Below are 12,500 nucleotides of genomic sequence, written 5' to 3'. Positions count from 1 at the left end.
TTACGTAGCCATATTAATCGTTATTATCTGAATGGGAAATGCAATATTTTAGGACAGATACACCATTAAACAGGTTTCTAATGACATTTCTAGCGAGAAATGTACATTTTCCTTGCATAATCTTCAGTCAGTGAATGTGTATGATCTTTATTAATCTTTATTATCTGAATGGGAAATGCAATATTTTAGGATCGATTCACCGTTAAACGTGTTTCTAACAACATTTCTAGCGAGAAATATACTTTTTACTTGCATAATCTTCTGTCAGTGATTGTATCTGATCTTTAGTTTTATAGTTATTAGGAAGATTTAATGTAACTGTTATGTAACTTTCAATGATATTGTAATAACCACAGGCGAGGTATTGAGCGAAGTAAGCTTGATAGCAGGTTTATTGGATTCCACAATCGCACAGGCAGGCAGCGAATTTTTTTTTTGCAGGGTGGTAGCGGGAAGCTCATCCCTGATTGGCTGGGACTTGTTTGCTGGGACTTGGCTCGCTGGGACTTTGTCAGAGGGCTTGTGTGAAAATCACGAACGCAAATGAATTAAACGTTGTTATAAATCAACACGAATAATGTGACACATGATACCCACCAACTACACGGCAACTCTATAGCTACCTTTCTGTAAGTACAAACGTTAGCTCACTTGTCTAAAAGCCCCTGTGAAACTGTTATGTGTCACGGGGGCTACTGTAGTAAATCCTTTTTGTATTTATCATATTTTATAACGTTATGTATAGCGCATCGGCAAATGAATTAAACGTTGTTATAAATTAACACTAATCATTTTAGCAATAATGTGACACATGATACCCACCTACTATACGGCAACTCTATAGCTACCTTTCTGTAAGTACAAACGTTAGCTCACTCGTCTAAAAGCCCCTGTGAAACTGTTATGTGTCACAGCCTGGGCTACTGTAGTAAATCATTTTTTTATTTATTATATTTTATAACGTTATGTATAGCGCATCGCAGTGCTTTCGGCAGCTGGTGATTGTTTCCAAGTTTTTTTTTTCTAATTGTTGTCCATCCATGTCTTGATATTTCCATTAAGATTCAATTCTGTTCTGTTTTTAGAAGTAGTGAGCATAATGGCAGGATTTATCGAAGCTTGCAACATTTGCCAGACCCATGTCAACTTTGAGGAGATGGAGCTGCTGGAGGTTAGGTGTGGATAAGAATAAACCAAATATCAGAAATCATACGGTTACCGTATGATTTCTGATATTTGTTCATAGTGGTTCTGCCACACCCCACAACCAATTACATTATAGAAAGAAGGGCCATAAAATCTGTAGGCCTATCCATAAAATATTTTCGCGTAGGGCTAAATTAATTTTAATATTGATTTTCACCTATCAATCCACCTACTATACGGCAACTCTATAGCTGCCTTTCTGTAAGTGCCAAAACAAACGTTAGCTCTTAATGCTAACATGTCTAAAAACAACTACTGTATAACATGTGTCACACTATTGATACAATGATTTGTGTTGATTTATAACGACGTTTCATTTATTTGCGTTCGTGATTTTCACAAGCCCTCTGTTTTCACAAGCCCTCTGACAAAGTCCCTGCGAGCCAAGTCCCAGCCAATGAGGGATGAGTTCCCTCATGAATATTCACAAGCTTCCTGCTACCACCCTGCAAAAAATAAACTCGCAGGCAGGCACAGCTCCACCGGAAAACTACAACAACCAAAACTCCCGCCCGGAAGGAAACCCCCGGAACCCCCTCTCAGAAGGCCCGCCCCTTCCTCCCAAACCCCGTGACGCTACAATATCATCTTGTTAGAAACACGTTTATCTGAGAGCCAACCCAGTCGCCAAAAGCATTCGTTGACAGTGTACGTTTTCATGAACACTGGATTACGTCGCATTTCAACATAAAATAGCGTGCTAAGCACACATACACACACACACACACACGCACGCACGCACGCACGCACGCTAACACACACACACACACACACACACACACACACACACACACACACAATGCATTTCGCTGCTAAAACAACAACTTGGGCTGCTTCTAGGACATTTTGGGTGGATTTTGAACGGTATGTGGGCAGGACGTTTTTTGCAGGCAGGACCTGGCAACCCTGCGCTGTTGCCCGAGGTGCAGAAATGCTCCGGAACAGATCTGGATCCACCATGGCCAAAATAATTGTCATGAATAGCATGAATAGATTCATGCATTATCATTCAACTTGAAGATGTGTTTTTACAGTATAGAGTGATGGAGGGATGACGTATGTTGGCCAACCCGGAAGTGAGCGTCGACCTGGGTTTCCCTTGACAAAAAGCCAACGGGTTTTTCCATTGGATTTTGGATTATTGCAGAAAAATTAGCATCTTTGAAGCACCTCCACGAAAACTGAAAATAAATAAATTAATAAAAATAACTGTGCTCCAAAGAACGAAATGTAAACCAATGCATTCTGAATGGGAGTGTTTCTCCGATTTTTCCATGCTACACAGAACGAAATGTAAACCCATGCAAAAAAAGACTGATATATAAAGAATAATTTAAATATCATTATTCTCCTCAGTGTGTAGGGTGGTATTCTATTATTTTCAACGGGGTTGCATCCAGTCACTTGACCGTCATGGTTGCTATGGTGGTTGCTATCGACCAGCCCCTCTAATCCTTACATGGCTCTAAAAACCACGCGGCAAAGGAGCTGCCGTCCATTGTGTTGTTTTTGTCGTAAACTAGGGTCCGATGGTTAAAAAATAGACAGATATTCCAAGGTATCCTTAAAATGCAGCTTGGATGTTTTTATTTTCTGCAGTTTAGACTTCTTCTATAACCTATTTTTGAAAGCAAAACACCAAGCTCAATGATTTAACGAGGCAGGGTTATTTGAAACAATTTATTAAATATATATTTGTGAGAGGTCATTCCTTCTCCTGAGTTTGCTTCCTATTTATGTATAGTGTACAACCCTAATGTCCACAAGCATCACCCCCCCCCCCCTCCCCATATGGATTTGGAGAATTGTTGTCAAGTCCCAGTGGTGGAGGTATCATATATATGAAAGAGGGCATTCAATAATGATCAATTAGGAGGCCGAAGCCCTAAAGGAAGTGATGCAATAGGTGACTGCAGTTCGACAACATTTAAGTAAGCTGTACTTTGAGGTCTCTTATATATCAAAGGGGGTCTCAAAGGACGCATACGCTTCAACCTGTGGCTCCAGCCCTCCAGGAAATGACTCAGCAAGTGCTCCATCTCGTTGCACCTGCACCCAGCGGCTCGCTTGCAAGATTTTGGCCTGAAGTTCTTCCCAGACCTACACCCTATAGCCATCCAACACGCATATCTGAGAATCAGGCTTCTCTTTAATAATGACAAAAAGTTATGAGAGAAACACACATTAACTTTTTGTTACCTCATAAGCGGCGTGGTGCCGGCTCCTTTTGACCTTTTGACCCCAGACTTCAAAAACGTGGCCACAGGCCAGCTGTGTCTACACACCTTAAGCCACAAATGTACACCTCCATCCCACAAAAAATGGGGACTAGAAACTAACCTCTGTCTTATGTACATTTACTGTACTGTTGGAGGTCACGCCCCTTTTCCGGCCTTTTCGAGATAGCTAGGGAGGCTAAAATGTTAACACACATTTCCCGGGGCCCCGAGAACGACATATCCGAGATTTGGAGTTCTAGCCCTTAGAGAAATTTTTTTTACCAAATGGACTGTCATTTGGACAAAGCCCCTCAGAAGTGTTACCTGCAAGACCTAATGGTTCAGAATGTGGTGGAAAAACAGTTTTTGAGATAGGAACGTCCTACCGCCCTGAAATTTGAATACCTTATTCTAAGGCCTAACTGGGACCCCCGCACCGAAACTTGGCCCAGTCGGACCCCGAGTGCAGGAAGGGGGGGCCTGGACTTTCATAATCCTCGCTCGGTGACTGTAAAGGATGTTTGGTCGGATGTTATGACGAAGAATCATAATGTGAATGGGAATATTCTATAAATGTCTTGATATCATCTTTCGTCTCAACACTTCTGCTGCAGCCGCTTAAAGTCTCACTCCGAGAACCTTAAAATATGAATCAATCCATTAGAACAGGGGTTTTCAAAGTGTGAGAGAGTGAGCCCCCCCTCAGAGTAAAAAATTCAGCTGAGCCCCCCCCCCCCAATTTTTTTTTCTAAATACCTGTGTTTTGAAAGCTATTTTAATTATTTTACACATTTCAATCATCTCCGATCATAATTTTAAAACATTTGGAACATATTTTTGAAACATTTGAAACAAATTGTTTAACATATTTTTTAAACATATTTCTGAAACATTACAACATATTTTTGCGTTTTTAAACAACACAATTTAACAACTTTATCTAAGCATGTTTTAGCTTAACCTTTTTTAAATACATTTGAACATCTTAATCTGTGTAAACTGCCAGTTTACAGATTTAGGCCCCGTTCACACGAAGCCGATTTCATGGCGAAACCGCAAAGGTCTTGTACGGTTCGGCCTTCCGTACACACAAAGCCGGCGAATCCGCTGACCGAAACCGCAAACTTCTGAAACCACCCTCGGAGGTGGTTTCAAATCTACCCGGTTTCGTTTTGGATTCGTGTGTACGGCTGAAACCGACTGAAACCGCAAACCATGACGTCATCGCCCCACCCCTCGACCTCCTAGCCAATGGCTCTTAAGCCCGCGGAGTCTCAGAAATCACATGCATAAGGGCAGCCTTTATGCGCATGCTCGCCTCTTCTTCTTATTTCATTTCTTCTGGATTTCTGTACCAGAAGCAGCGCCCCTTATGGGCCTGGAATGTGTACTACAGCATTTCTACAGATCTACCCGGTTTCGCTTGGCTTCGTCTTTACGGAGATACTCCGAAACCAGATAGATCGAAACCGTAACGGTTTCGCCCGTTTCGGCTTCGTGTGAACGGGGCCTAATTCAGGGTCCCCGACTCTGAATTTTAAGGGTCGAATCAGATCTGCCTTTTCAGTCCAGAGATTCGACTATTCGGCGGGGTTTGTTTACCGGCGTTGCTATGACCTAAATTATTATAAGCAACTGAAAACGACGCCGGTTTGAAACTAAAACTGTGATTCTGAAAAAAGTATAAATGCTATCAAAATTCCGTGTGTGTAGTGTGTAGATTTGTTTAATGGTTTGAACGATGGTAAACGGTTGAAAAAGGAATGAGTTACGACGATGTCTAGAAGTAGGTGTATCAGAATGGGCTGACGTCTTCAATGAAAACAGCTGAAAACGAAGCGGTATGAAACTAAAACTGTGATTCTGAAGACATTTTAAATTATGTCGAAATTCTGTTTCGATATTATTGAAGATACGTGTGTAGATTTGTTAAATGGTTTGCACGAAGATAAACGGTTGAAAATTGATTTAGTTATGTTACTTCTACAGTTGAAGTACGACTCATGATTTGAATCATCGTCTTTCTGGTTTTTTTTCGGGTTTATTTTTTTCTCACGTCGCGCCCCCCCTGAAGAACTCTGGCGCCCCCCAGGGGGGGCGCGCCCCACAGTTTGAAAACCACTGCATTAGAAGTATGAAAATATCTTCCCGGTGGCGTAACGGGGCAAACAAGGTGTCCTTTGACATCTACGTTTCGAGGCAATTGCAACAGTGCCACACATGATCATATTTTAATATGTTTCGGGGTAGTAATTAGCTGTCGATTTTGGAGGCCTTTATCAATAATGACCAGCTATAGATTTGCTTCCCGATGGAGATTTTTGACAAATTACATGTTATTTAGCATCTACATGTTAAGCTGAGTCCAATGAGATTAAGCTCGCCCTCTTGCTACACCGAGATCATGTCCTAGACCTAGGTGTACCATGTAAAATATTGCATTTCCCATTCAGATAATAACGATTAATATGGCTACGTAACAATTTCACCAAATGCTAGGAGAACGTATCGCCCCCTGTTGGTGCTATTCCCCCATTCATTTCGAATGGAGAAGGACGCGTGTTCAGGGTGACGCTTTGGTCAGGCAAAGCGTGACCCTGAACACGCCTTGCGATGTGGACAGACGTTGTAAGTACCATATCGGCTCGGCTTCCAGATCGGCTCGGGGTCCGTCGTCAGCTGATTACGTCACACAATAGCTATCTACAGCAATAAGGTTTTTTATGGCTTAAATGAAAGAGCCTGTAATGATCTTTCATTTTGAACATAGACCATTCCCAACCTATCTGTATGGATAGTTTTCTTCTAAAAACAAAACATCCCTCGGAATCATCTTGGCTGTTAAGATAAGCCGTCCGTGTTGCCAGATTGGGCACATTTTCAGCCTGATTTGGCTACTTTGAATCACGTTAGGCTGGAAAAACGGGACATATGCCCAATCTGGCAACACAAACCGAAACTAGACATAGACCTAATCGCGCTCACACATGTGCTCGCTGTTGCCTCGTGGTTGCTATGACTACAGCCAGAGCTACAGCACAAAACAGCCAATCACAACTGTCCGACGTACAGCCAATCACAATGTACGCCCATTCAAGCGTACAGCCAATGATATTGTGTAACGTAATCAGCAGACGACGGACCCCGAACCGATCTGGAAGCCGAGCAGATATGGTACTTACACCGTATCTATTGTACGCCTTGGCGTGATACCGGGAGAGGGTTAGCAAGGCGCATCCCGAGCAACCACAAGCGTCCACGAACGGCCCGAGACTTCAGAATGTCGTTAATTGCATGACCGCTAGAGGCGCTACATTTTGATACGCTCCAGTGGGTCGTAATTTGGGGTGGTACAAACCATAGACATCTTATAGATAGACGGAGCATTGGCTGCTGGGACGCGAGAAATACGGCCGCCATCTTGGAGTGGTCAACCGGGAGCAGCAACAGCAGCAGAAACAGGATGCCGGGCTGTTGTTCAGCGTATTCCTGCTCAAATCGGCGGACAATCCATAATAGGAATCGGGGGATTACTTTTCACAAGCAAGATTTAACATTACCGTACTATTGGTATAATTAGTATTGAATAATAAAACACGCCAAACCATGTGGCCTTTATCATAGCTACACGTATGACAAAAAAACGCATGAAAATCAGTGGTATTCAGTGAGGTATGATTAATTAAATGCGCTGACAGTTCATTGCTCCAGCCAAACGGATTACACTGAGTGGAGCGGATGACCACTCCAAGATGTCGGCCCCGCGTCTCGTCAGCGGCAGTAGGCGGTAGCATTCGATGCTCCGTCTATCATATAAGATGTCTATGGTACAAACAACCTATGCGGTCGTATTTTCTAGGAGGACAGGCTGCAAATAAAATACACTGGCTACTGAATCCAGCACAGCAATAACATCACTGTATTTATCCCGAGGGATAAATACATAATATATAAAAAAAGTATATATATATAAATGCAAAAAAGAGTATACCAGAGAGGGATAACAACTAGATTATAGGTCATCATATAGGCTGCACCATATGGTTCTGCCATTGCACACTTGGTGGCGAATTGAAATATTGGCGTGCCTCTCAGGATCGGCACTGAGCTCCTGGACCAGATTGTGGCATACCCCCTGTTCTTGTCTCCGTTCATTGATGGGGTGCACCCAAACCCTTCGTTTTCTCCTTGCCCGCCTACAGCGCAGGAGAAGAAGGGCAGCCCCCCTCTGTCTGGCAACAGTTATTTATTCTGTTGAAACAAAAAAAACTCAATAAAATGTAAAAGAGCTTGCTCAATTAAAATGGATAACTACTGGCTGCATACATGTAAATGTGTGGTTATGTTAAGGCTATATAGATGGATAGATAGATACTGTATTGGTCCCAATGGGGATCAATAAAGCCATCCAGGAGCTCAATACAATAAATACACACAATAACAATTGGCCTTAAAAGGTGACTGCACTATATACTAAAAAGGCTTAATAGAAGGTCCTGCAGTTATTGAGATTGTTGATGCAGTAGATGAATAATGGCAAAATATAAAATAAATAAGAAATAACAGTAAATAAACGATAAAGTGCCCTACAAACTAAGTTGATCTGATGCTTGAAAACATACTTTCACTGCGCAGATTATACATTTTTCAAATTATTCAGCCAAAAAGAGGGAAAATAAATAAACTAGGCTACAATAGGCTACTCACCAATTGCGTTCCGTCTCTTTGCTGCAGTTGATTGACAGGTGACTTCCTGATTTTATACTGCAGCGCGGCCGTCGCGCCGCCTCCTGTTGGTGCTAGGGGCGTGCTTTTGACCCGCGTAAAATGCGCGCCGCGCCGCTGCGGCGCCGGTGTGTGAAGGCCTTTAACCCTACATGCCCACTACCTCAATCAGTCAACGGACGTGGGAAGGAGTGGCTGACTGAAGGGGGAGTAGTCTTTGCAGAGGCATCCGTCAGCCAATCAAATCGCTTCGCCGGGTTCTTCCCGCTTCTTCCTGCTTGTTGCGAGGCAAGATTACCCGATTTCCCGCTTTCCAGCATCATCAGAGCCCGAGTCGCGTCACGGTGCTTAAATTTACATACGTGATCTGATTGGATGACGGATCCGTCCTGCCGAAAAAGTTGACCATTTTTCAACTTTCTGACGGCGCCGAAGGCTCCAACGGAACGGACGGATCCACAATGCATTGCGCGTCCGTCCCCAGTCAAAGTCAATGGGGATCAGTCAACGGACGGATGTAGTGGGCACGGGGCGCAAGGCTAACGTCCAGCGCCACCGGCTTGCCATTCACCATCTTGGCCAGCAGGAGGCAGTGGTACGGCGCCCAGCAGAGGAAGAAGGCCAGTGTCACAATAAATTTGTACCGGCTGCCAAATTTGTACCGGGCGCGTCATCCATACGTAATCCACTCCAAATCTGCCTGGCAACAGATGATCGTCGTTCGACGCGATCGTCCGTTGCCTGGCAACGGACGATCGCGTCGAACGACGTGAAAGGTTCACGAACATTCGCGAACCTTCTATCTAGCGATCCGTTATCTGTATTGTGCTATTTCGTCCTTGACCTGCTTTAATCACTCAGTTTACTTGCTAAATTTGATTGAACAATTAAATACAATACAAATATAAAGTAGAAACAAGTGTTATCTAGATCCGTTTTCTGTATTATGTTATTTTGTCTTTGGCAACATGAGCGCTAATGTTTTTTGAAACCCGCTTTAAACACTCAGTTTACTAGCTAAATTTGATCAAACAATTAAATACAATACAAATATAAAGTAAAAACAAGTGTTATCTAGCGATCCGTTAACTGTATTATGTTATTTCGTCTTTGGCAACATGAGCGCAAATGTTTTTTGAAACCTGCCCGGCAACGGACGACGCGATCATCTGATGACAGGCAGGTTTGGAATGGATTACGTATGGATGACGCGCCCGGTACAAATTTGGCAGCCGGTACAAATTTAGTGTGACACCGCCACCAGCGAGGCCAGGATCCGCAGCTTGCGGGACTTCCCCGAGAGGCGCTGTCATGCCAAATTTGTACCGGCTGCCAAATTTGTACCGGTCACGTCAACAGTTGTCCGTTGTCCGTTGCCAGGCAACGGACAACTGATTATGTAAGGTTGTCCGTTGCCGGGCAGGTTTCAAAAAACATTTGCGCTCATGTTGCCAAAGACGAAATAACATAATACAGATAACGGATCGCTAGATAACACTTGTTTTTACTTTATATTTGTAATTGTTTAATCAAATTTAGCTAGTAAACTGAGTGTTTAAAGCGGGTTTCAAAAAACATTTGCGCTCATGTTGCCAAAGACGAAATAACATAATACAGAAAACGGATCGCTAGATAACACTTGTTTTTACTTTATATTTGTATTGTATTCAATTGTTTAATCAAATTTAGCAAGTAAACTGAGTGTTTAAAGCAGGTCAAGGACGAAATAGCACAATACAGTTAACGGACAAGTGCGAATGAACGAGCTTGAAGGTTCAGCACTTTCCCGAGTGATTTGTCTGTCATTGTTTCTTGTTTTGACAGTTGAGAGTTTCCTTCGTGACGAAGTGTCAATGTTCCGCTTGTGATTGGTCAGTTGCCCAAAAAAGGCCTGACGTCGGCCGCTTTCTTCCTGAAAGTTGAACTTTTTTCAACGCTCCGTATGGCAGAAAAAAACGCTGGGAGAGGCGTTTAAAAAAGCGGCCGTGACTTTTTCCAGAAACGCTCTGCTCCATAGGAATATAATGTAAAACAAGCACTGGCAGATTTAAAAAAACGCTAGATGTGAACGCGGCCTTAGGGGCCATGTCCACCAAAAGCTTTTTTAAAAGGCGGAGCGCCTGTCTGCAATGCATTCTCTATGGCAGGACGCGCATGCAGCGCGCGTTTTAAAAAGCTGCCCAGGGCGGTTAAACGCTCCGCGCGCCTCGCGCTTCTAGACGCGTGCCCCAGTTGAAAACAGTTGAACTTTTGAAGAAAAGCGCTCCACGTCATCGGCGCTTTTTTCGAACGACCAATCAAAATCGAGGAGGAGGCAAGGCTAAAAGTATCAACAGAACACAAACTGAAAACAAACTGAAACATGTCGGACGAAAGTTTAATAACAGCTGTGAGTGAGTGTCCGGTCCTGTACGACCTCACGTTAAAGGTGGTATTCCCCGTACTGCCTCCTGCCACGATTAATGCTGTGGACCCACACTCTCCTCCCGGCAACCATGACAGGCGCAGGGGGATCGTCCGCAACCTCCGCTGCCACGGCAAGAAGCGCTAAATCTTGCATTCATTTTCTAATAATATTGTAGGAGCAACCAGAGAGGACGTTCAGGTGTCAGATGCCAGATGATGGAGCCAACAGATAGAAGCTGTATATCTATGGATACAAGCGATGATGCGTATTAATGACTTAAACGAAAAACGCTCCGTGCGCCTTTTTTGAGCGGCGTGCACAAACGCGTTGAAAGCAGTGCACGGAGCGCTCCGCCTTTTAAAAAGGCTTTTGGTGGACACGGCCCGTTAGGAGTCCTCTTGAGGACTTTTAAGCTCTCCTAGACTTAATGCCCGCGTTTCCACTGCAGGGTGCGGAACGGTTTGGTTCGCAAAGGTGCGGTAGGGAGGGGGCGGTATAGTGGAAACGCGACCTATTCCGAGGTCGCGTTTCCACTGCCGACAGTACCCTTTGTGGTAGGCCGGATGTCGATTGCCGCGGCAGCTAAATAAACATCGTAAACAACGTCTTCCTCCCCAAGAATGCAGACGAACGTCTCCACCTCCTTGTTCGCCCAAGCAAGCGTTTAACATGTTAATTGTAAAGAATAATACCTCGAGGCTACTGTTTGTTTGTTTTTATCCCCGCGTCACCCGGAAGTGATGATTCTGTCGACCAATCAACGGAGGGGGTGTGTAGCTAGAATTTCCCGGGACCCTTTCAGGCGTCTCGTCTCGTTTTCAGTACCCCAACGGAGGAGTCCTGAAAACTAGGCCAAAACGGGTACGGCTAAGTCCCGGTCACACCCACTTTTGGCGGTGGAAACGCGACCCGATCCGCACCTTTGCGATCCGATCCGTTCCGCACCCTGCAGTGGAAACGCGCCATAATTTAAGTGCCTTGTTAAGTATTTAAGCATAGTTTGCACGCAGCCTGCTTACCTGTAAGGAGAACGCTCAACACAAAGGAAGGATTAACGAGGCATGAATGCTGACAGCCAGAGGTTACATGACCTGGTTGTCAACACACAACATGTTTTGGACATCCTAACCCAACACTGGTCCATCTCATTGTAAGTGCTCATTTGGTATTGTTTATGTTTCTTACATAGAATACAAAACAAAACCCCAGCAGCGTCCAGCAGCTGAACAGCTTCAGAATCAGAATCAGAAATCCCTTTTATTACATCTTATTGTACAGGTCCACAAGAGTACCATTCTTAGGCTTGGTAACCGAACAGCCAGATAGCAGCAACGATACAAGATAAAGTAAATAAAATAGTCAAAATTAATAATAATTAAAAACAAGTAGCAGAAGTGGTAATAGTATCAGCCACGATTGATTCTAGTGCAGAAATGTTGTGCGAATTATGAAGTATTCATTCATCTGTTGTTGTAGTGTGTGCGGGGTTGGTTGGTGGGGAGTGGATCCTTACCCGGACTCACACCGATGGTCAGAGAGGTCCTTGGTAAAGCTGGCCAAAACGCAGCGGCGCCAAAGCGCAGCGGTGCGCATTTCATGCGCGTTAATTGCCCCCTTTCGCACCAGTATGAAGCGGCGTGCTGCAGCACCGTCGTGATATGTTTTGAAAGTAGCAGATCAACAAACTTAGTCGGTATAGCTTACCATAACGTCATACCAGTTGTTTTATGACTACATATATGGCCCTGATGCCCATGATCCTCTGTTTGTGCTTACAATGATAGTCACATTCATTCATATTTACTTTATGTAGCACTGTTGGGCACTTTGTTTACGGTTTAGTCACTTTACTGACTTTATTTACTTTCATTGCTCATTCTTTTTGCATTGTGGAATTATTTATCTTGTGCATCAACAATCTCCATGTACAGGACCTGCTCGGC

Source organism: Gadus chalcogrammus, chromosome 9 (genome assembly GCF_026213295.1).
Source record: "Gadus chalcogrammus isolate NIFS_2021 chromosome 9, NIFS_Gcha_1.0, whole genome shotgun sequence".
NCBI lineage: Eukaryota > Metazoa > Chordata > Actinopteri > Gadiformes > Gadidae > Gadus > Gadus chalcogrammus.
The sequence above is the reverse complement of the archived record's forward strand: the minus strand, read 5'-3'. Positions refer to the sequence as shown.